The 22944-nt window shown below is 52.5% G+C and overlaps 12 non-coding genes across 12 annotated transcripts; 6 read left to right on the top strand and 6 right to left on the bottom strand.

Moving 5' to 3' along the window:
* Positions 1 to 348: 348 nt before the first annotated feature.
* TRNAN-GUU (transfer RNA asparagine (anticodon GUU)) lies at positions 349 to 422 on the bottom strand. Its single transcript has one exon. It is a non-coding gene; the product is annotated as a tRNA-Asn (tRNA).
* A 1706-nt stretch (positions 423 to 2128) lies between these two features.
* TRNAG-GCC (transfer RNA glycine (anticodon GCC)) lies at positions 2129 to 2199 on the top strand. The gene has a single exon. It is a non-coding gene; the product is annotated as a tRNA-Gly (tRNA).
* Positions 2200 to 2270: 71 nt separating this feature from the next.
* Positions 2271 to 2342, bottom strand: TRNAW-CCA (transfer RNA tryptophan (anticodon CCA)). The gene has a single exon. It is a non-coding gene; the product is annotated as a tRNA-Trp (tRNA).
* Positions 2343 to 4822: 2480 nt separating this feature from the next.
* Positions 4823 to 4896, bottom strand: TRNAN-GUU (transfer RNA asparagine (anticodon GUU)). The gene has a single exon. It is a non-coding gene; the product is annotated as a tRNA-Asn (tRNA).
* A 1690-nt stretch (positions 4897 to 6586) lies between these two features.
* Positions 6587 to 6657, top strand: TRNAG-GCC (transfer RNA glycine (anticodon GCC)). The gene has a single exon. It is a non-coding gene; the product is annotated as a tRNA-Gly (tRNA).
* Positions 6658 to 11060: 4403 nt separating this feature from the next.
* Positions 11061 to 11131, top strand: TRNAG-GCC (transfer RNA glycine (anticodon GCC)). Its single transcript has one exon. It is a non-coding gene; the product is annotated as a tRNA-Gly (tRNA).
* A 4403-nt stretch (positions 11132 to 15534) lies between these two features.
* TRNAG-GCC (transfer RNA glycine (anticodon GCC)) lies at positions 15535 to 15605 on the top strand. The gene has a single exon. It is a non-coding gene; the product is annotated as a tRNA-Gly (tRNA).
* A 2173-nt stretch (positions 15606 to 17778) lies between these two features.
* On the top strand, positions 17779 to 17849 carry TRNAG-GCC (transfer RNA glycine (anticodon GCC)). Its single transcript has one exon. It is a non-coding gene; the product is annotated as a tRNA-Gly (tRNA).
* A 71-nt stretch (positions 17850 to 17920) lies between these two features.
* Positions 17921 to 17992, bottom strand: TRNAW-CCA (transfer RNA tryptophan (anticodon CCA)). The gene has a single exon. It is a non-coding gene; the product is annotated as a tRNA-Trp (tRNA).
* Positions 17993 to 20023: 2031 nt separating this feature from the next.
* Positions 20024 to 20094, top strand: TRNAG-GCC (transfer RNA glycine (anticodon GCC)). Its single transcript has one exon. It is a non-coding gene; the product is annotated as a tRNA-Gly (tRNA).
* Positions 20095 to 20490: 396 nt separating this feature from the next.
* Positions 20491 to 20564, bottom strand: TRNAN-GUU (transfer RNA asparagine (anticodon GUU)). Its single transcript has one exon. It is a non-coding gene; the product is annotated as a tRNA-Asn (tRNA).
* A 2153-nt stretch (positions 20565 to 22717) lies between these two features.
* TRNAN-GUU (transfer RNA asparagine (anticodon GUU)) lies at positions 22718 to 22791 on the bottom strand. Its single transcript has one exon. It is a non-coding gene; the product is annotated as a tRNA-Asn (tRNA).
* Positions 22792 to 22944: the final 153 nt, after the last annotated feature.

The following is a 22944-nucleotide window of genomic DNA, read 5'->3' as shown; positions in this document are numbered from 1 at the left end:
GTGGGGAAAAAAATGTCAAAGAGTGACCCCGACGTGATTTGAACACGCAACCGTCTGATCTGGAGTCAGACGCGCTACCGTTGCGCCACGAGGTCCCTGTGCATGCAGTTCTCAGCCCCGGATCAAGAAATGCTTCTGTGCCTTTTATTGGCCCTCAGTACGCCTGTGGTTAAAGTAGAAGGCTTTGTGTCCCGTTTCCAGTCCTATTGGTGGAAATGACTAGAGGTGAAGAGATGAGAGAAGATAGAAATGTTGAGATAGATCATGTCACGCAGGCAAAGCGAGAGCTCTAAGAGCAAAGCCAGACAGCTGTGTTTAAATTCAGGACTTGATGTAGACAAAAGCATACGTCCCTGGGTGGGCTTGAACCACCAACCTTTCGGTTAACAGCCGAACGCGCTAACCGATTGCGCCACAGAGACCAACCACCGCAGTGAGCGTGTTGGGACTCAATATATGTTTTTACCTTTGTGCTCCTGCCTGCAGCTCTAATGTCCTGGCATAAGACAGGTAGGCTTAGACTCCATTGTGACATGTCTTACTTCTCTTAGAAGAAGGTTCTGAGTTGCCAGGCAGCTTATCTTCTGCCGGGCACACTTTCCTTTGCAGGCTTTCAGGTTGTGAATCCAGCACTGCTTAGGTGTCCATGTCAGACATGAGCAGCTCATTGAGCCCCACTGTGTGTTTTTTGTGGAGATACAACTCTCAGACTAGAGGGAGCAGGCGGGAAGTGGGTGAGACTCACACAGGGTGGGTGGGGCAGTTAAAGGATGTTATCTAATAGTGTAATCGAGGAGTTGGGTTTTTTGTGCACTACACTTTAACCAGCGATTCTTTCTAAAAGGAAATCCCAGGGCAGTACCCGCAATGAGTGGCATCCCCACACCCGAGGTTGCATTGTGGTAGCTGTTCCCTGAGCCCATAGCCCCTGTCCCCATGTCGCCCTTTCTCCTCGTGTAACTCACCCCAGGTTCGGTGGCTCTGATACTTGCTGCTTCTGCTGCGCGATCATCCCCATGATCTGGGCCTTTGTACGAAATGTCATGTAAGATGACTTTATTCAGCACGGCGTTTGTCATTTGCTTGGTTGTCCTGTCACTGTTGGATGTTTTCTTGCGCAGAGTACTGTCTAATGGTGGGAAGGCCACGAGACACGTGACTTTTCTCTTTCCTTGTTAGCATAGTTTCCTGCCACTGTCTTGGTGTGCTGCCAGCCTGTGAGACACGTGTCTTGCCCATCTCAGCTCCACTGTGGCATGTTAGATATGTCTTTGAGCAGAGTCCCGGTCCCAGAGCTGCTGCCTTCTCTGCACTCTGGCTTGTGAGACTGCAGGCAAAGGCCCTCCCTGGCCCCTCAGCCAGATAGATACATTTACCTGCAGGGCTCAGCTTTGGTGAAAGATATTGGCGAGAGAGAGGAAAGGGGACGGCCCGTGGTGCACCCCCTATTTTGCATAGAACCACAGGCTCCTGGGAGGGCAGAGACATGAGGGTTCTCAGGGAAAGCCCTCCCAGGAGTGTTGAAGGGCAGGACGTGAAACACAGCAATCCCGGAATGGCCTGGTCTAAGATGCCTGTGCAATAGGCCTGGCCCTAGGCTTCCGGGGCTCCTCCTCGGCAGAGGCCCCAGTGGTATGAGCCCGACCAGGGCTGTGCCCGACCAGGGCTGTAGGGCGCGTTGGGAGCGCGTTAGGGACGCGAAAGAGGGCGCAGGGCGCAGAACTCTGCCCGTTTCTCCCCAGGATTTTGGGGAGGACAGGGAATCTGGCCAGGTCAGTGACTAGGCTTTCCCAGAAGGAAAGTCCAGTGACAGTGGCATGTTGTGAAACACAAGATTGCTGGTGGTCTGGAGGGTGCTTTCTGTCAGCCACTTCTCCCGGGAGCAGCCAGAGAGCAGGCTGATGTCGTGCTCTGTCAAGCACAACACTGGCCCCAAACCACTGTCCTTAGCAAAAGCAGAAACATTCATAGTTTCAGTCTCCTGCATCTGATTCCTGCCATCAGCATGTGAACGTTTGGCAGTCCAAGGCTTGCCATGCAAACTTTGTTCATAGGTGTCCCATGCGAATGCATGGGCCTCATCACTACTGTCTACGGCAGGGCTCTCTGCTCAGCCTATGTAAGTGAAGCATTGGTGGTTCAGTGGTAGAATTCTCGCCTGCCACGCGGGAGGCCCGGGTTCGATTCCCGGCCAATGCAAAGCGCCCTTCTTTTGGCTTTGCTTTAGAAGTCAGAGATATAGACTTGGTGGGGAAAAAAATGTCAAAGAGTGACCCCGACGTGATTTGAACACGCAACCTTCTGATCTGGAGTCAGACGCGCTACCGTTGCGCCACGAGGTCCCTGTGCATGCAGTTCTCAGCCCCGGATCAAGAAATGCTTCTGTGCCTTTTATTGGCCCTCAGTACACCTGTGGTTAAAGTAGAAGGCTTGGTGGCCCGTTTCCAGTCTTATTGGTGGAAATGACTAGCGGTGAAGAGATGAGAGAAGATAGAAATGTTGAGATAGAGCATGTCACGCAGGCAAAGTGAGAGCTCTAAGAGCAAAGCCAGACAGCTGTGTTTTAATTCAGGACTTGATGTAGGCAAAAGCATACGTTCCTGGGTGGGCTTGAACCACCAACCTTTCAGTTAACAGCCGAACGCGCTAACCGATTGCGCCACAGAGACCAACCACCGCAGTGAGCGTGTTGGGACTCAATATATGTTTTTACCTTTGTGCTCCTGCCTCCAGCTCTAAGGTCCTGGCATAAGACAGGTAGGCTTAGACTCCATTGTGACATGTCTTACTTCTCTTAGAAGAAGGTTCTGAGTTGCCAGGCAGCTTATCTTCTGCCGGGCACACTTTCCTTTGCAGGCTTTCAGGTTGTGAATCCAGCACTGCTTAGGTGTCCATGTCAGACATGAGCAGCTCATTGAGCCCCACTGTGTGTTTTTTGTGGAGATACAACTCTCAGACTAGAGGGAGCAGGCGGGAAGTGGGTGAGACTCACACAGGGTGGGTGGGGCAGTTAAAGGATGTTATCTAATAGTGTAATCGAGGAGTTGGGTTTTTTGTGCACTACACTTTAACCAGCGATTCTTTCTAAAAGGAAATCCCAGGGCAGTACCCGCAATGAGTGGCATCCCCACACCCGAGGTTGCATTGTGGTAGCTGTTCTCTGAGCCCCTGGCCCCTGTCCCCATGTCGCCCTTTCTCCTCGTGTAACTCACCTCAGGTTCGGTGGCTCTGATACTTGCTGCTTCTGCGCGATCATCCCCATGATCTGGGCCTTTGTACGAAATGTCATGTAAGATGACTTTATTCAGCACAGCGTTTGTCATTTGCTTGGTTGTCCTGTCACTGTTGGATGTTTTCTTGCGCAGACTACTGTCTAATGGTGGGAAGGCCACGAGACACGTGACTTTTCTCTTTCCTTGTTAGCATAGTTTCCTGCCACTGTCTTGTTGTGCTGCCTGCCTGTGAGACACGTGTCTTGCCCATCTCAGCTCCACTGTGGCATGTTAGATATGTCTTTGAGCAGAGTCCCGGTCCCAGAGCTGCTGCCTTCTCTGCACTCTGGCTTGTAAGACTGCAGGCAAAGGCCCTCCCTGGCCCCTCAGCCAGATAGATACATTTACCTGCAGGGCTCAGCTTTGGTGAAAGATATTGGCGAGAGAGAGGAAAGGGGACGGCCCGTGGTGCACCCCCTATTTTGCATAGAACCACAGCCTCCTGGGAGGGCAGAGACATGAGGGTTCTCAGGGAAAGCCCTCCCAGGAGTGTTGAAGGGCAGGACGTGAAACACAGCAATCCCGGAATGGCCTGGTCTAAGATGCCTGTGCAATAGGCCTGGCCCTAGGCTTCCGGGGCTCCTCCTCGGCAGAGGCCCCAGTGGTATGAGCCCGACCAGGGCTGTAGGGCGCGTTGGGAGCGCGTTAGGGACGCGAAAGAGGGCGCAGGGCGCAGAACTCTGCCCGTTTCTCCCCAGGATTTTGGGGAGGACAGGGAATCTGGCCAGGTCAGTGACTAGGCTTTCCCAGAAGGAAAGTCCAGTGACAGTGGCATGTTGTGAAACACAAGATTGCTGGTGGTCTGGAGGGTGCTTTCTGTCAGCCACTTCTCCCGGGAGCAGCCAGAGAGCAGGCTGATGTCGTGCTCTGTCAAGCACAACACTGGCCCCAAACCACTGTCCTTAGCAAAAGCAGAAACATTCATAGTTTCAGTCTCCTGCATCTGATTCCTGCCATCAGCATGTGAACGTTTGGCAGTCCAAGGCTTGCCATGCAAACTTTGTTCATAGGTGTCCCATGCGAATGCATGGGCCTCATCACTACTGTCTACGGCAGGGCTCTCTGCTCAGCCTATGTAAGTGAAGCATTGGTGGTTCACTGGTAGAATTCTCGCCTGCCACGCGGGAGGCCCGGGTTCGATTCCGGCCAATGCAAAGCGCCCTTCTTTTGGCTTTGCTTTAGAAGTCAGAGATATAGACTTGGTGGGGAAAAAAATGTCAAAGAGAAACCCCGACCTGATTTGAACACGCAACCGTCTGATCTGGAGTCAGACGCGCTACCGTTGCGCCACGAGGTCCCTGTGCATGCAGTTCTCAGCCCCGGATCAAGAAATGCTTCTGTGCCTTTTATTGGCCCTCAGTACGCCTGTGGTTAAAGTAGAAGGCTTTGTGTCCCGTTTCCAGTCCTATTGGTGGAAATGACTAGAGGTGAAGAGATGAGAGAAGATAGAAATGTTGAGATAGATCATGTCACGCAGGCAAAGCGAGAGCTCTAAGAGCAAAGCCAGACAGCTGTGTTTAAATTCAGGACTTGATGTAGACAAAAGCATACGTCCCTGGGTGGGCTTGAACCACCAACCTTTCGGTTAACAGCCGAACGCGCTAACCGATTGCGCCACAGAGACCAACCACCGCAGTGAGCGTGTTGGGACTCAATATATGTTTTTACCTTTGTGCTCCTGCCTGCAGCTCTAATGTCCTGGCATAAGACAGGTAGGCTTAGACTCCATTGTGACATGTCTTACTTCTCTTAGAAGAAGGTTCTGAGTTGCCAGGCAGCTTATCTTCTGCCGGGCACACTTTCCTTTGCAGGCTTTCAGGTTGTGAATCCAGCACTGCTTAGGTGTCCATGTCAGACATGAGCAGCTCATTGAGCCCCACTGTGTGTTTTTTGTGGAGATACAACTCTCAGACTAGAGGGAGCAGGCGGGAAGTGGGTGAGACTCACACAGGGTGGGTGGGGCAGTTAAAGGATGTTATCTAATAGTGTAATCGAGGAGTTGGGTTTTTTGTGCACTACACTTTAACCAGCGATTCTTTCTAAAAGGAAATCCCAGGGCAGTACCCGCAATGAGTGGCATCCCCACACCCGAGGTTGCATTGTGGTAGCTGTTCCCTGAGCCCATAGCCCCTGTCCCCATGTCGCCCTTTCTCCTCGTGTAACTCACCCCAGGTTCGGTGGCTCTGATACTTGCTGCTTCTGCTGCGCGATCATCCCCATGATCTGGGCCTTTGTACGAAATGTCATGTAAGATGACTTTATTCAGCACGGCGTTTGTCATTTGCTTGGTTGTCCTGTCACTGTTGGATGTTTTCTTGCGCAGAGTACTGTCTAATGGTGGGAAGGCCACGAGACACGTGACTTTTCTCTTTCCTTGTTAGCATAGTTTCCTGCCACTGTCTTGGTGTGCTGCCAGCCTGTGAGACACGTGTCTTGCCCATCTCAGCTCCACTGTGGCATGTTAGATATGTCTTTGAGCAGAGTCCCGGTCCCAGAGCTGCTGCCTTCTCTGCACTCTGGCTTGTAAGACTGCAGGCAAAGGCCCTCCCTGGCCCCTCAGCCAGATAGATACATTTACCTGCAGGGCTCAGCTTTGGTGAAAGATATTGGCGAGAGAGAGGAAAGGGGACGGCCCGTGGTGCACCCCCTATTTTGCATAGAACCACAGCCTCCTGGGAGGGCAGAGACATGAGGGTTCTCAGGGAAAGCCCTCCCAGGAGTGTTGAAGGGCAGGACGTGAAACACAGCAATCCCGGAATGGCCTGGTCTAAGATGCCTGTGCAATAGGCCTGGCCCTAGGCTTCCGGGGCTCTTCCTCGGCAGAGGCCCCAGTGGTATGAGCCCGACCAGGGCTGTAGGGCGCGTTGGGAGCGCGTTAGGGACGCGAAAGAGGGCGCAGGGCGCAGAACTCTGCCCGTTTCTCCCCAGGATTTTGGGGAGGACAGGGAATCTGGCCAGGTCAGTGACTTGGCTTTCCCAGAAGGAAAGTCCAGTGACAGTGGCATGTTGTGAAACACAAGATTGCTGGTGGTCTGGAGGGTGCTTTCTGTCAGCCACTTCTCCCGGGAGCAGCCAGAGAGCAGGCTGATGTCGTGCTCTGTCAAGCACAACACTGGCCCCAAACCACTGTCCTTAGCAAAAGCAGAAACATTCATAGTTTCAGTCTCCTGCATCTGATTCCTGCCATCAGCATGTGAACGTTTGGCAGTCCAAGGCTTGCCATGCAAACTTTGTTCATAGGTGTCCCATGCGAATGCATGGGCCTCATCACTACTGTCTACGGCAGGGCTCTCTGCTCAGCCTATGTAAGTGAAGCATTGGTGGTTCAGTGGTAGAATTCTCGCCTGCCACGCGGGAGGCCCGGGTTCGATTCCCGGCCAATGCAAAGCGCCCTTCTTTTGGCTTTGCTTTAGAAGTCAGAGATATAGACTTGGTGGGCAAAAAAATGTCAAAGAGTGACCCCGACGTGATTTGAACACGCAACCTTTTGATCTGGAGTCAGACGCGCTACCGTTGCGCCACGAGGTCCCTGTGCATGCAGTTCTCAGCCCCGGATCAAGAAATGCTTCTGTGCCTTTTATTGGCCCTCAGTACGCCTGTGGTTAAAGTAGAAGGCTTGGTGTCCCGTTTCCAGTCCTATTGGTGGAAATGACTAGAGGTGAAGAGATGAGAGAAGATAGAAATGTTGAGATAGAGCATGTCACTCAGGCAAAGCGAGAGCTCTAAGAGCAAAGCCAGACAGCTGTGTTTTAATTCAGGACTTGATGTAGGCAAAAGCATACGTCCCTGGGTGGACTTGAACCACCAACCTTTCGGCTAACAGCCGAACGCACTAACCGATTGCGCCACAGAGACCAACCACCGCAGTGAGCGTGTTGGGACTCAATATATGTTTTTACCTTTGTGCTCCTGCCTGCAGCTCTAAGGTCCTGGCATAAGACAGGTAGGCTTAGACTCCATTGTGACATGTCTTACTTCTCTTAGAAGAAGGTTCTGAGTTGCCAGGCAGCTTATCTTCTGCCGGGCACACTTTCCTTTGCAGGCTTTCAGGTTGTGAATCCAGCACTGCTTAGGTGTCCATGTCAGACATGAGCAGCTCATTGAGCCCCACTGTGTGTTTTTTGTGGAGATACAACTCTCAGACTAGAGGGAGCAGGCGGGAAGTGGGTGAGACTCACACAGGGTGGGTGGGGCAGTTAAAGGATGTTATCTAATAGTGTAATCGAGGAGTTGGGTTTTTTGTGCACTACACTTTAACCAGCGATTCTTTCTAAAAGGAAATCCCAGGGCAGTACCCGCAATGAGTGGCATCCCCACACCCGAGGTTGCATTGTGGTAGCTGTTCCCTGAGCCCCTAGCCCCTGTCCCCATGTCGCCCTTTCTCCTCGTGTAACTCACCTCAGGTTCGGTGGCTCTGATACTTGCTGCTTCTGCGCGATCATCCCCATGATCTGGGCCTTTGTACGAAATGTCATGTAAGATGACTTTATTCAGCACAGCGTTTGTCATTTGCTTGGTTGTCCTGTCACTGTTGGATGTTTTCTTGCGCAGACTACTGTCTAATGGTGGGAAGGCCACGAGACACGTGACTTTTCTCTTTCCTTGTTAGCATAGTTTCCTGCCACTGTCTTGTTGTGTTGCCTGCCTGTGAGACACGTGTGTTGCCCATCTCAGCTCCACTGTGGCATGTTAGATATGTCTTTGAGCAGAGTCCCGGTCCCAGAGCTGCTGCCTTCTCTGCACTCTGGCTTGTAAGACTGCAGGCAAAGGCCCTCCCTGGCCCCTCAGCCAGATAGATACATTTACCTGCAGGGCTCAGCTTTGGTGAAAGATATTGGCGAGAGAGAGGAAAGGGGACGGCCCGTGGTGCACCCCCTATTTTGCATAGAACCACAGCCTCCTGGGAGGGCAGAGACATGAGGGTTCTCAGGGAAAGCCCTCCCAGGAGTGTTGAAGGGCAGGACGTGAAACACAGCAATCCCGGAATGGCCTGGTCTAAGATGCCTGTGCAATAGGCCTGGCCCTAGGCTTCCGGGGCTCTTCCTCGGCAAAGGCCCCAGTGGTATGAGCCCGACCAGGGCTGTGCCCGACCAGGGCTGTAGGGCGCGTTGGGAGCGCGTTAGGGACGCGAAAGAGGGTGCAGGGCGCAGAACTCTGCCCGTTTCTCCCCAGGATTTTGGGGAGGACAGGGAATCTGGCCAGGTCAGTGACTAGGCTTTCCCAGAAGGAAAGTCCAGTGACAGTGGCATGTTGTGAAACACAAGATTGCTGGTGGTCTGGAGGGTGCTTTCTGTCAGCCACTTCTCCCGGGAGCAGCCAGAGAGCAGGCTGATGTCGTGCTCTGTCAAGCACAACACTGGCCCCAAACCACTGTCCTTAGCAAAAGCAGAAACATTCATAGTTTCAGTCTCCTGCATCTGATTCCTGCCATCAGCATGTGAATGTTTGGCAGTCCAAGGCTTGCCATGCAAACTTTGTTCATAGGTGTCCCAAGCGAATGCATGGGCCTCATCACTACTGTCTACGGCAGGGCTCTCTGCTCAGTCTATGTAAGTGAAGCATTGGTGGTTCAGTGGTAGAATTCTCGCCTGCCACGCGGGAGGCCCGGGTTCGATTCCGGCCAATGCAAAGCACCCTTATTTTGGCTTTGCTTTAGAAATCAGAGATATAGACTTGGTGGGGAAAAAAATGTCAAAGAGTGACCCCGACGTGATTTGAACACGCAACCGTCTGATCTGGAGTCAGACGCGCTACCGTTGCGCCATGAGGTCCCTGTGCATGCAGTTCTCAGCCCCGGATCAAGAAATGCTTCTGTGCCTTTTATTGGCCCTCAGTACGCCTGTGGTTAAAGTAGAAGGCTTGGTGTCCCGTTTCCAGTCCTATTGGTGGAAATGACTAGAGGTGAAGAGATGAGAGAAGATAGAAATGTTGAGATAGAGCATGTCACGCAGGCAAAGCGAGAGCTCTAAGAGCAAAGCCAGACAGCTGTGTTTTAATTCAGGACTTGATGTAGGCAAAAGCATACGTCCCAGGGTGGGCTTGAACCACCAACCTTTCGATTAACAGCCGAACGCGCTAACCGATTGCGCCACAGAGACCAACCACCACAGTGAGCGTGTTGGGACTCAATATATGTTTTTACCTTTGTGCTCCTGCCTGCAGCTCTAAGGTCCTGGCATAAGACAGGTAGGCTTAGACTCCATTGTGACATGTCTTACTTCTCTTAGAAGAAGGTTCTGAGTTGCCAGGCAGCTTATCTTCTGCCGGGCACACTTTCCTTTGCAGGCTTTCAGGTTGTGAATCCAGCACTGCTTAGGTGTCCATGTCAGACATGAGCAGCTCATTGAGCCCCACTGTGTGTTTTTTGTGGAGATACAACTCTCAGACTAGAGGGAGCAGGCGGGAAGTGGGTGAGACTCACACAGGGTGGGTGGGGCAGTTAAAGGATGTTATCTAATAGTGTAATCGAGGAGTTGGGTTTTTTGTGCACTACACTTTAACCAGCGATTCTTTCTAAAAGGAAATCCCAGGGCAGTACCCGCAATGAGTGGCATCCCCACACCCGAGGTTGCATTGTGGTAGCTGTTCCCTGAGCCCATAGCCCCTGTCCCCATGTCGCCCTTTCTCCTCGTGTAACTCACCCCAGGTTCGGTGGCTCTGATACTTGCTGCTTCTGCTGCGCGATCATCCCCATGATCTGGGCCTTTGTACGAAATGTCATGTAAGATGACTTTATTCAGCACGGCGTTTGTCATTTGCTTGGTTGTCCTGTCACTGTTGGATGTTTTCTTGCGCAGACTACTGTCTAATGGTGGGAAGGCCACGAGACACGTGACTTTTCTCTTTCCTTGTTAGCATAGTTTCCTGCCACTGTCTTGGTGTGCTGCCAGCCTGTGAGACACGTGTCTTGCCCATCTCAGCTCCACTGTGGCATGTTAGATATGTCTTTGAGCAGAGTCCCGGTCCCAGAGCTGCTGCCTTCTCTGCACTCTGGCTTGTAAGACTGCAGGCAAAGGCCCTCCCTGGCCCCTCAGCCAGATAGATACATTTACCTGCAGGGCTCAGCTTTGGTGAAAGATATTGGCGAGAGAGAGGAAAGGGGACGGCCCGTGGTGCACCCCCTATTTTGCATAGAACCACAGCCTCCTGGGAGGGCAGAGACATGAGGGTTCTCAGGGAAAGCCCTCCCAGGAGTGTTGAAGGGCAGGACGTGAAACACAGCAATCCCGGAATGGCCTGGTCTAAGATGCCTGTGCAATAGGCCTGGCCCTAGGCTTCCGGGGCTCTTCCTCGGCAGAGGCCCCAGTGGTATGAGCCCGACCAGGGCTGTAGGGCGCGTTGGGAGCGCGTTAGGGACGTGAAAGAGGGCGCAGGGCGCAGAACTCTGCCCGTTTCTCCCCAGGATTTTGGGGAGGACAGGGAATCTGGCCAGGTCAGTGACTAGGCTTTCCCAGAAGGAAAGTCCAGTGACAGTGGCATGTTGTGAAACACAAGATTGCTGGTGGTCTGGAGGGTGCTTTCTGTCAGCCACTTCTCCCGGGAGCAGCCAGAGAGCAGGCTGATGTCGTGCTCTGTCAAGCACAACACTGGCCCCAAACCACTGTCCTTAGCAAAAGCAGAAACATTCATAGTTTCAGTCTCCTGCATCTGATTCCTGCCATCAGCATGTGAACGTTTGGCAGTCCAAGGCTTGCCATGCAAACTTTGTTCATAGGTGTCCCATGCGAATGCATGGGCCTCATCACTACTGTCTACGGCAGGGCTCTCTGCTCAGCCTATGTAAGTGAAGCATTGGTGGTTCAGTGGTAGAATTCTCGCCTGCCACGCGGGAGGCCCGGGTTCGATTCCCGGCCAATGCAAAGCGCCCTTCTTTTGGCTTTGCTTTAGAAGTCAGAGATATAGACTTGGTGGGGAAAAAAATGTCAAAGAGTGACCCCAACGTGATTTGAACACGCAACCTTCTGATCTGGAGTCAGACGCGCTACAGTTGCGCCACAAGGTCCCTGTGCATGCAGTTCTCAGCCCCGGATCAAGAAATGCTTCTGTGCCTTTTATTGGCCCTCAGTACGCCTGTGGTTAAAGTAGAAGGCTTGGTGTCCTGTTTCCAGTCCTATTGGTGGAAATGACTAGCGGTGAAGAGATGAGAGAAGATAGAAATGTTGAGATAGAGCATGTCACGCAGGCAAAGCGAGAGCTCTAAGAGCAAAGCCAGACAGCTGTGTTTTAATTCAGGACTTGATGTAGGCAAAAGCATACGTCCCTGGGTGGGCTTGAACCGCCAACCTTTCGGTTAACAGCCGAACGCGCTAACCGATTGCGCCACAGAGACCAACCACCGCAGTGAGTGTGTTGGGACTCAATATATGTTTTTACCTTTGTGCTCCTGCCTGCAGCTCTAAGGTCCTGGCATAAGACAGGTAGGCTTAGACTCCATTGTGACATGTCTTACTTCTCTTAGAAGAAGGTTCTGAGTTGCCAAGCAGCTTATCTTCTGCCAGGAACACTTTCCTTTGCAGGCTTTCAGGTTGTGAATCCAGCACTGCTTAGGTGTCCATGTCAGACATGAGCAGCTCATTGAGCCCCACTGTGTGTTTTTTGTGGAGATACAACTCTCAGACTAGAGGGAGCAGGCAGGAAGTGGGTGAGACTCACACAGGGTGGGTGGGGCAGTTAAAGGATGTTATCTAATAGTGTAATCGAGGAGTTGGGTTTTTTGTGCACTACACTTTAACCAGCGATTCTTTCTAAAAGGAAATCCCAGGGCAGTACCCGCAATGAGTGGCATCCCCACACCCGAGGTTGCATTGTGGTAGCTGTTCCCTGAGCCCCTAGCCCCTGTCCCCATGTCGCCCTTTCTCCTCGTGTAACTCACCTCAGGTTCGGTGGCTCTGATGCTTGCTGCTTCTGCGCGATCATCCCCATGATCTGGGCCTTTGTACGAAATGTCATGTAAGATGACTTTATTCAGCACAGCGTTTGTCATTTGCTTGGTTGTCCTGTCACTGTTGGATGTTTTCTTGCGCAGACTACTGTCTAATGGTGGGAAGGCCACGAGACACGTGACTTTTCTCTTTCCTTGTTAGCATAGTTTCCTGCCACTGTCTTGTTGTGCTGCCTGCCTGTGAGACACGTGTCTTGCCCATCTCAGCTCCACTGTGGCATGTTAGATATGTCTTTGACCAGAGTCCCGGTCCCAGAGCTGCTGCCTTCTCTGCACTCTGGCTTGTAAGACTGCAGGCAAAGGCCCTCCCTGGCCCCTCAGCCAGATAGATACATTTACCTGCAGGGCTCAGCTTTGGTGAAAGATATTGGCGAGAGAGAGGAAAGGGGACGGCCCGTGGTGCACCCCCTATTTTGCATAGAACCACAGCCTCCTGGGAGGGCAGAGACATGAGGGTTCTCAGGGAAAGCCCTCCCAGGAGTGTTGAAGGGCAGGACGTGAAACACAGCAATCCCGGAATGGCCTGGTCTAAGATGCCTGTGCAATAGGCCTGGCCCTAGGCTTCCGCGGCTCTTCCTCGGCAGAGGCCCCAGTGGTATGAGCCCGACCAGGGCTGTAGGGCGCGTTGGGAGCGCGTTAGGGACGCGAAAGAGGGCGCAGGGCGCAGAACTCTGCCCGTTTCTCCCCAGGATTTTGGGGAGGACAGGGAATCTGGCCAGGTCAGTGACTAGGCTTTCCCAGAAGGAAAGTCCAGTGACAGTGGCATGTTGTGAAACACAAGATTGCTGGTGGTCTGGAGGGTGCTTTCTGTCAGCCACTTCTCCCGGGAGCAGCCAGAGAGCAGGCTGATGTCGTGCTCTGTCAAGCACAACACTGGCCCCAAACCACTGTCCTTAGCAAAAGCAGAAACATTCATAGTTTCAGTCTCCTGCATCTGATTCCTGCCATCAGCATGTGAACGTTTGGCAGTCCAAGGCTTGCCATGCAAACTTTGTTCATAGGTGTCCCATGCGAATGCATGGGCCTCATCACTACTGTCTACGGCAGGGCTCTCTGCTCAGCCTATGTAAGTGAAGCATTGGTGGTTCAGTGGTAGAATTCTCGCCTGCCACGCGGGAGGCCCGGGTTCGATTCCGGCCAATGCAAAGCGCCCTTCTTTTGGCTTTGCTTTAGAAGTCAGAGATATAGACTTGGTGGGGAAAAAAAGGTCAAAGAGTGACCCCGACGTGATTTGAACACACAACCGTCTGATCTGGAGTCAGACGCACTACCGTTGCGCCACGAGGTCCCTGTGCATGCAGTTCTCAGCCCCGGATCAAGAAATGCTTCTGTGCCTTTTATTGGCCCTCAGTATGCCTGTGGTTAAAGTAGAAGGCTTGGTGTCCCGTTTCCAGTCCTATTGGTGGAAATGACTAGAGGTGAAGAGATGAGAGAAGATAGAAATGTTGAGATAGAGCATGTCACGCAGGCAAAGCGAAAGCTCTAAGAGCAAAGCCAGACAGCTGTGTTTTAATTCAGGACTTGATGTAGGCAAAAACATACGTCCCTGGGTGGGCTTAAACCACCAACCTTTCGGTTAACAGCCGAACGCGCTAACCGATTGCGCCACAGAGACCAACCACCGCAGTGAGCGTGTTGGGACTCAATATATGTTTGTACCTTTGTGCTCCTGCCTGCAGCTCTAAGGTCCTGGCATAAGACAGGTAGGCTTAGACTCCATTGTGACATGTCTTACTTCTCTTAGAAGAAGGTTCTGAGTTGCCAGGCAGCTTATCTTCTGCCGGGCACACTTTCCTTTGCAGGCTTTCAGGTTGTGAATCCAGCACTGCTTAGGTGTCCATGTCAGACATGAGCAGCTCATTGAGCCCCACTGTGTGTTTTTTGTGGAGATACAACTCTCAGACTAGAGGGAGCAGGCGGGAAGTGGGTGAGACTCACACAGGGTGGGTGGGGCAGTTAAAGGATGTTATCTAATAGTGTAATCGAGGAGTTGGGTTTTTTGTGCACTACACTTTAACCAGCGATTCTTTCTAAAAGGAAATCCCAGGGCAGTACCCGCAATGAGTGGCATCCCCACACCCGAGGTTGCATTGTGGTAGCTCTTCCCTGAGCCCATAGCCCCTGTCCCCATGTCGCCCTTTCTCCTCGTGTAACTCACCCCAGGTTCGGTGGCTCTGATACTTGCTGCTTCTGCTGCGCGATCATCCCCATGATCTGGGCCTTTGTACGAAATGTCAAGTAAGATGACTTTATTCAGCACGGCGTTTGTCATTTGCTTGGTTGTCCTGTCACTGTTGGATGTTTTCTTGCGCAGACTACTGTCTAATGGTGGGAAGGCCACGAGACACGTGACTTTTCTCTTTCCTTGTTAGCATAGTTTCCTGCCACTGTCTTGGTGTGCTGCCAGCCTGTGAGACACGTGTCTTGCCCATCTCAGCTCCACTGTGGCATGTTAGATATGTCTTTGAGCAGAGTCCCGGTCCCAGAGCTGCTGCCTTCTCTGCACTCTGGCTTGTAAGACTGCAGGCAAAGGCCCTCCCTGGCCCCTCAGCCAGATAGATACATTTACCTGCAGGGCTCAGCTTTGGTGAAAGATATTGGCGAGAGAGAGGAAAGGGGACGGCCCGTGGTGCACCCCCTATTTTGCATAGAACCACAGCCTCCTGGGAGGGCAGAGACATGAGGGTTCTCAGGGAAAGCCCTCCCAGGAGTGTTGAAGGGCAGGACGTGAAACACAGCAATCCCGGAATGGCCTGGTCTAAGATGCCTGTGCAATAGGCCTGGCCCTAGGCTTCCGGGGCTCTTCCTCGGCAGAGGCCCCAGTGGTATGAGCCCGACCAGGGCTGTGCCCGACCAGGGCTGTAGGGCGCGTTGGGAGCGCGTTAGGGACGCGAAAGAGGGCGCAGGGCGCAGAACTCTGCCCGTTTCTCCCCAGGATTTTGGGGAGGACAGGGAATCTAGCCAGGTCAGTGACTAGGCTTTCCCAGAAGGAAAGTCCAGTGACAGTGGCATGTTGTGAAACACAAGATTGCTGGTGGTCTGGAGGGTGCTTTCTGTCAGCCACTTCTCCCGGGAGCAGCCAGAGAGCAGGCTGATGTCGTGCTCTGTCAAGCACAACACTGGCCCCAAACCACTGTCCTTAGCAAAAGCAGAAACATTCATAGTTTCAGTCTCCTGCATCTGATTCCTGCCATCAGCATGTGAACGTTTGGCAGTCCAAGGCTTGCCATGCAAACTTTGTTCATAGGTGTCCCATGCGAATGCATGGGCCTCATCACTACTGTCTACGGCAGGGCTCTCTGCTCAGCCTATGTAAGTGAAGCATTGGTGGTTCAGTGGTAGAATTCTCGCCTGCCACGCGGGAGGCCCGGGTTCGATTCCCGGCCAATGCAAAGCGCCCTTCTTTTGGCTTTGCTTTAGAAGTCAGAGATATAGACTTGGTGGGGAAAAAAATGTCAAAGAGTGACCCCGACGTGATTTGAACACGCAACCTTCTGATCTGGAGTCAGACGCGCTACCGTTGCACCACGAGGTCCCTGTGCATGCAGTTCTCAGCCCCGGATCAAGAAATGCTTCTGTGCCTTTTATTGGCCCTCAGTACGCCTGTGGTTAAAGTAGAAGGCTTGGTGGCCCGTTTCCAGTCTTATTGGTGGAAATGACTAGAGGTGAAGAGATGAGAGAAGATAGAAATGTTGAGATAGAGCATGTCACGCAGGCAAAGCGAGAGCTCTAAGAGCAAAGCCAGACAGCTGTGTTTTAATTCAGGACTTGATGTAGGCAAAAGCATACGTTCCTGGGTGGGCTTGAACCACCAACCTTTCAGTTAACAGCCGAACGCGCTAACCGATTGCGCCACAGAGACCAACCACCGCAGTGAGCGTGTTGGGACTCAATATATGTTTTTACCTTTGTGCTCCTGCCTGCACCTCTAAGGTCCTGGCATAAGACAGGTAGGCTTAGACTCCATTGTGACATGTCTTACTTCTCTTAGAAGAAGGTTCTGAGTTGCCAGGCAGCTTATCTTCTGCCGGGCACACTTTCCTTTGCAGGCTTTCAGGTTGTGAATCCAGCACTGCTTAGGTGTCCATGTCAGACATGAGCAGCTCATTGAGCCCCACTGTGTGTTTTTTGTGGAGATACAACTCTCAGACTAGAGGGAGCAGGCGGGAAGTGGGTGAGACTCACACAGGGTGGGTGGGGCAGTTAAAGGATGTTATCTAATAGTGTAATCGAGGAGTTGGGTTTTTTGTGCACTACACTTTAACCAGCGATTCTTTCTAAAAGGAAATCCCAGGGCAGTACCCGCAATGAGTGGCATCCCCACACCCGAGGTTGCATTGTGGTAGCTGTTCCCTGAGCCCCTAGCCCCTGTCCCCATGTCGCCCTTTCTCCTCGTGTAACTCACCTCAGGTTCGGTGGCTCTGATACTTGCTGCTTCTGCGCGATCATCCCCATGATCTGGGCCTTTGTACGAAATGTCATGTAAGATGACTTTATTCAGCACAGCGTTTGTCATTTGCTTGGTTGTCCTGTCACTGTTGGATGTTTTCTTGCGCAGACTACTGTCTAATGGTGGGAAGGCCACGAGACACGTGACTTTTCTCTTTCCTTGTTAGCATAGTTTCCTGCCATTGTCTTGTTGTGCTGCCTGCCTGTGAGACACGTGTCTTGCCCATCTCAGCTCCACTGTGGCATGTTAGATATGTCTTTGAGCAGAGTCCCGGTCCCAGAGCTGCTGCCTTCTCTGCACTCTGGCTTGTAAGACTGCAGGCAAAGGCCCTCCCTGGCCCCTCAGCCAGATAGATACATTTACCTGCAGGGCTCAGCTTTGGTGAAAGATATTGGCGAGAGAGAGGAAAGGGGACGGCCCGTGGTGCACCCCCTATTTTGCATAGAACCACAGCCTCCTGGGAGGGCAGAGACATGAGGGTTCTCAGGGAAAGCCCTCCCAGGAGTGTTGAAGGGCAGGACGTGAAACACAGCAATCCCGGAATGGCCTGGTCTAAGATGCCTGTGCAATAGGCCTGGCCCTAGGCTTCCGGGGCTCCTCCTCGGCAGAGGCCCCAGTGGTATGAGCCCGACCAGGGCTGTGCCCGACCAGGGCTGTAGGGCGCGTTGGGAGCGCGTTAGGGACGCGAAAGAGGGCGCAGGGCGCAGAACTCTGCCCGTTTCTCCCCAGGATTTTGGGGAGGACAGGGAATCTGGCCAGGTCAGTGACTAGGCTTTCCCAGAAGGAAAGTCCAGTGACAGTGGCATGTTGTGAAACACAAGATTGCTGGTGGTCTGGAGGGTGCTTTCTGTCAGCCACTTCTCCCGGGAGCAGCCAGAGAGCAGGCTGATGTCGTGCTCTGTCAAGCACAACACTGGCCCCAAACCACTGTCCTTAGCAAAAGCAGAAACATTCATAGTTTCAGTCTCCTGCATCTGATTCCTGCCATCAGCATGTGAACGTTTGGCAGTCCAAGGCTTGCCATGCAAACTTTGTTCATAGGTGTCCCATGCGAATGCATGGGCCTCATCACTACTGTCTACGGCAGGGCTCTCTGCTCAGCCTATGTAAGTGAAGCATTGGTGGTTCAGTGGTAGAATTCTCGCCTGCCACGCGGGAGGCCCGGGTTCGATTCCCGGCCAATGCAAAGCGCCCTTCTTTTGGCTTTGCTTTAGAAGTCAGAGATATAGACTTGGTGGGGAAAAAAATGTCAAAGAGTGACCCCGACGTGATTTGAACACGCAACCTTCTGATCTGGAGTCAGACGCGCTACCGTTGCGCCACGAGGTCCCTGTGCATGCAGTTCTCAGCCCCGGATCAAGAAATGCTTCTGTGCCTTTTATTGGCCCTCAGTACGCCTGTGGTTAAAGTAGAAGGCTTGGTGGCCCGTTTCCAGTCTTATTGGTGGAAATGACTAGAGGTGAAGAGATGAGAGAAGATAGAAATGTTGAGATAGAGCATGTCACGCAGGCAAAGCGAGAGCTCTAAGAGCAAAGCCAGACAGCTGTGTTTTAATTCAGGACTTGATGTAGGCAAAAGCATACGTTCCTGGGTGGGCTTGAACCACCAACCTTTCAGTTAACAGCTGAACGCGCTAACCGATTGCGCCACAGAGACCAACCACCGCAGTGAGCGTGTTGGGACTCAATATATGTTTTTACCTTTGTGCTCCTGCCTGCAGCTCTAAGGTCCTGGCATAAGACAGGTAGGCTTAGACTCCATTGTGACATGTCTTACTTCTCTTAGAAGAAGGTTCTGAGTTGCCAGGCAGCTTATCTTCTGCCGGGCACACTTTCCTTTGCAGGCTTTCAGGTTGTGAATCCAGCACTGCTTAGGTGTCCATGTCAGACATGAGCAGCTCATTGAGCCCCACTGTGTGTTTTATTGTGGAGATACAACTCTCAGACTAGAGGGAGCAGGCGGGAAGTGGGTGAGACTCACACAGGGTGGGTGGGGCAGTTAAAGGATGTTATCTAATAGTGTAATCGAGGAGTTGGGTTTTTTGTGCACTACACTTTAACCAGCGATTCTTTCTAAAAGGAAATCCCAGGGCAGTACCCGCAATGAGTGGCATCCCCACACCCGAGGTTGCATTGTGGTAGCTGTTCCCTGAGCCCCTGGCCCCTGTCCCCATGTCGCCCTTTCTCCTCGTGTAACTCACCTCAGGTTCGGTGGCTCTGATACTTGCTGCTTCTGCGCGATCATCCCCATGATCTGGGCCTTTGTACGAAATGTCATGTAAGATGACTTTATTCAGCACAGCGTTTGTCATTTGCTTGGTTGTCCTGTCACTGTTGGATGTTTTCTTGCGCAGACTACTGTCTAATGGTGGGAAGGCCACGAGACACGTGACTTTTCTCTTTCCTTGTTAGCATAGTTTCCTGCCACTGTCTTGTTGTGCTGCCTGCCTGTGAGACACGTGTCTTGCCCATCTCAGCTCCACTGTGGCATGTTAGATATGTCTTTGAGCAGAGTCCCGGTCCCAGAGCTGCTGCCTTCTCTGCACTCTGGCTTGTAAGACTGCAGGCAAAGGCCCTCCCTGGCCCCTCAGCCAGATAGATACATTTACCTGCAGGGCTCAGCTTTGGTGAAAGATATTGGCGAGAGAGAGGAAAGGGGACGGCCCGTGGTGCACCCCCTATTTTGCATAGAACCACAGCCTCCTGGGAGGGCAGAGACATGAGGGTTCTCAGGGAAAGCCCTCCCAGGAGTGTTGAAGGGCAGGACGTGAAACACAGCAATCCCGGAATGGCCTGGTCTAAGATGCCTGTGCAATAGGCCTGGCCCTAGGCTTCCGGGGCTCTTCCTCGGCAGAGGCCCCAGTGGTATGAGCCCGACCAGGGCTGTGCCCGACCAGGGCTGTAGGGCGCGTTGGGAGCGCGTTAGGGACGCGAAAGAGGGCGCAGGGCGCAGAACTCTGCCCGTTTCTCCCCAGGATTTTGGGGAGGACAGGGAATCTGGCCAGGTCAGTGACTAGGCTTTCCCAGAAGGAAAGTCCAGTGACAGTGGCATGTTGTGAAACACAAGATTGCTGGTGGTCTGGAGGGTGCTTTCTGTCAGCCACTTCTCCCGGGAGCAGCCAGAGAGCAGGCTGATGTCGTGCTCTGTCAAGCACAACACTGGCCCCAAACCACTGTCCTTAGCAAAAGCAGAAACATTCATAGTTTCAGTCTCCTGCATCTGATTCCTGCCATCAGCATGTGAACGTTTGGCAGTCCAAGGCTTGCCATGCAAACTTTGTTCATAGGTGTCCCATGCGAATGCATGAGCCTCATCACTACTGTCTACGGCAGGGCTCTCTGTTCAGCCTATGTAAGTGAAGCATTGGTGGTTCAGTGGTAGAATTCTCGCCTGCCACGCGGGAGGCCCGGGTTCGATTCCCGGCCAATGCAAAGCGCCCTTCTTTTGGCTTTGCTTTAGAAGTCAGAGATATAGACTTGGTGGGGAAAAAAATGTCAAAGAGTGACCCCGACGTGATTTGAACACGCAACCTTCTGATCTGGAGTCAGACGCGCTACCGTTGTGCCACGAGGTCCCTGTGCATGCAGTTCTCAGCCCCGGATCAAGAAATGCTTCTGTGCCTTTTATTGGCCCTCAGTACGCCTGTGGTTAAAGTAGAAGGCTTGGTGGCCCGTTTCCAGTCCTATTGGTGGAAATGACTAGAGGTGAAGAGATGAGAGAAGATAGAAATGTTGAGATAGAGCATGTCACTCAGGCAAAGCGAGAGCTCTAAGAGCAAAGCCAGACAGCTGTGTTTTAATTCAGGACTTGATGTAGGCAAAAGCATACGTCCCTGGGTGGGCTTGAACCACCAACCTTTCGGTTAACAGCCGAACACGCTAACCGATTGCGCCACAGAGACCAACCACCGCAGTGAGCGTGTTGGGACTCAATATATGTTTTTACCTTTGTGCTTCTGCCTGCAGCTCTAAGGTCCTGGCATAAGACAGGTAGGCTTAGACTCCATTGTGACATGTCTTACTTCTCTTAGAAGAAGGTTCTGAGTTGCCAGGCAGCTTATCTTCTGCCGGGCACACTTTCCTTTGCAGGCTTTCAGGTTGTGAATCCAGCACTGCTTAGGTGTCCATGTCAGACATGAGCAGCTCATTGAGCCCCACTGTGTGTTTTTTGTGGAGATACAACTCTCAGACTAGAGGGAGCAGGCGGGAAGTGGGTGAGACTCACACAGGGTGGGTGGGGCAGTTAAAGGATGTTATCTAATAGTGTAATCGAGGAGTTGGGTTTTTTGTGCACTACACTTTAACCAGCGATTCTTTCTAAAAGGAAATCCCAGGGCAGTACCCGCAATGAGTGGCATCCCCACACCCGAGGTTGCATTGTGGTAGCTGTTCCCTGAGCCCCTAGCCCCTGTCCCCAAGTCGCCCTTTCTCCTCGTGTAACTCACCTCAGGTTCAGTGGCTCTGATACTTGCTGCTTCTGCGCGATCATCCCCATGATCTGGGCCTTTGTACGAAATGTCATGTAAGATGACTTTATTCAGCACAGCGTTTGTCATTTGCTTGGTTGTCCTGTCACTGTTGGATGTTTTCTTGCGCAGACTACTGTCTAATGGTGGGAAGGCCACGAGACACGTGACTTTTCTCTTTCCTTGTTAGCATAGTTTCCTGCCACTGTCTTGTTGTGCTGCCTGCCTGTGAGACACGTGTCTTGCCCATCTCAGCTCCACTGTGGCATGTTAGATATGTCTTTGAGCAGAGTCCCGGTCCCAGAGCTGCTGCCTTCTCTGCACTCTGGCTTGTAAGACTGCAGGCAAAGGCCCTCCCTGGCCCCTCAGCCAGATAGATACATTTACCTGCAGGGCTCAGCTTTGGTGAAAGATATTGGCGAGGGAGAGGAAAGGGGACGGCCCGTGGTGCACCCCCTATTTTGCATAGAACCACAGCCTCCTGGGAGGGCAGAGACATGAGGGTTCTCAGGGAAAGCCCTCCCAGGAGTGTTGAAGGGCAGGACGTGAAACACAGCAATCCCGGAATGGCCTGGTCTAAGATGCCTGTGCAATAGGCCTGGCCCTAGGCTTCCGGGGCTCCTCCTCGGCAGAGGCCCCAGTGGTATGAGCCCGACCAGGGCTGTAGGGCGCGTTGGGAGCGCGTTAGGGACGCGAAAGAGGGCGCAGGGCGCAGAACTCTGCCCGTTTCTCCCCAGGATTTTGGGGAGGACAGGGAATCTGGCCAGGTCAGTGACTAGGCTTTCCCAGAAGGAAAGTCCAGTGACAGTGGCATGTTGTGAAACACAAGATTGCTGGTGGTCTGGAGGGTGCTTTCTGTCAGCCACTTCTCCCGGGAGCAGCCAGAGAGCAGGCTGATGTCGTGCTCTGTCAAGCACAACACTGGCCCCAAACCACTGTCCTTAGCAAAAGCAGAAACATTCATAGTTTCAGTCTCCTGCATCTGATTCCTGCCATCAGCATGTGAACGTTTGGCAGTCCAAGGCTTGCCATGCAAACTTTGTTCATAGGTGTCCCATGCGAATGCATGGGCCTCATCACTACTGTCTACGGCAGGGCTCTCTGCTCAGCCTATGTAAGTGAAGCATTGGTGGTTCACTGGTAGAATTCTCGCCTGCCACGCGGGAGGCCCGGGTTCGATTCCGGCCAATGCAAAGCGCCCTTCTTTTGGCTTTGCTTTAGAAGTCAGAGATATGGACTTGGTGGGGAAAAAAATGTCAAAGAGTGACCCCGACGTGATTTGAACACGCAACCGTCTGATCTGGAGTCAGACGCGCTACCGTTGCGCCACGAGGTCCCTGTGCATGCAGTTCTCAGCCCCGGATCAAGAAATGCTTCTGTGCCTTTTATTGGCCCTCAGTACGCCTGTGGTTAAAGTAGAAGGCTTTGTGTCCCGTTTCCAGTCCTATTGGTGGAAATGACTAGAGGTGAAGAGATGAGAGAAGATAGAAATGTTGAGATAGATCATGTCACGCAGGCAAAGCGAGAGCTCTAAGAGCAAAGCCAGACAGCTGTGTTTAAATTCAGGACTTGATGTAGACAAAAGCATACGTCCCTGGGTGGGCTTGAACCACCAACCTTTCGGTTAACAGCCGAACGCGCTAACCGATTGCGCCACAGAGACCAACCACCGCAGTGAGCGTGTTGGGACTCAATATATGTTTTTACCTTTGTGCTCCTGCCTGCAGCTCTAATGTCCTGGCATAAGACAGGTAGGCTTAGACTCCATTGTGACATGTCTTACTTCTCTTAGAAGAAGGTTCTGAGTTGCCAGGCA

The sequence above is a fragment of the Pleurodeles waltl genome, chromosome 4_1, assembly GCF_031143425.1.
Source record: "Pleurodeles waltl isolate 20211129_DDA chromosome 4_1, aPleWal1.hap1.20221129, whole genome shotgun sequence".
Classification (NCBI taxonomy): Eukaryota; Metazoa; Chordata; class Amphibia; order Caudata; family Salamandridae; genus Pleurodeles; species Pleurodeles waltl.
Note: the sequence above shows the minus strand (reverse complement) of the source record. Positions and strands in the feature narration are given on the sequence as shown.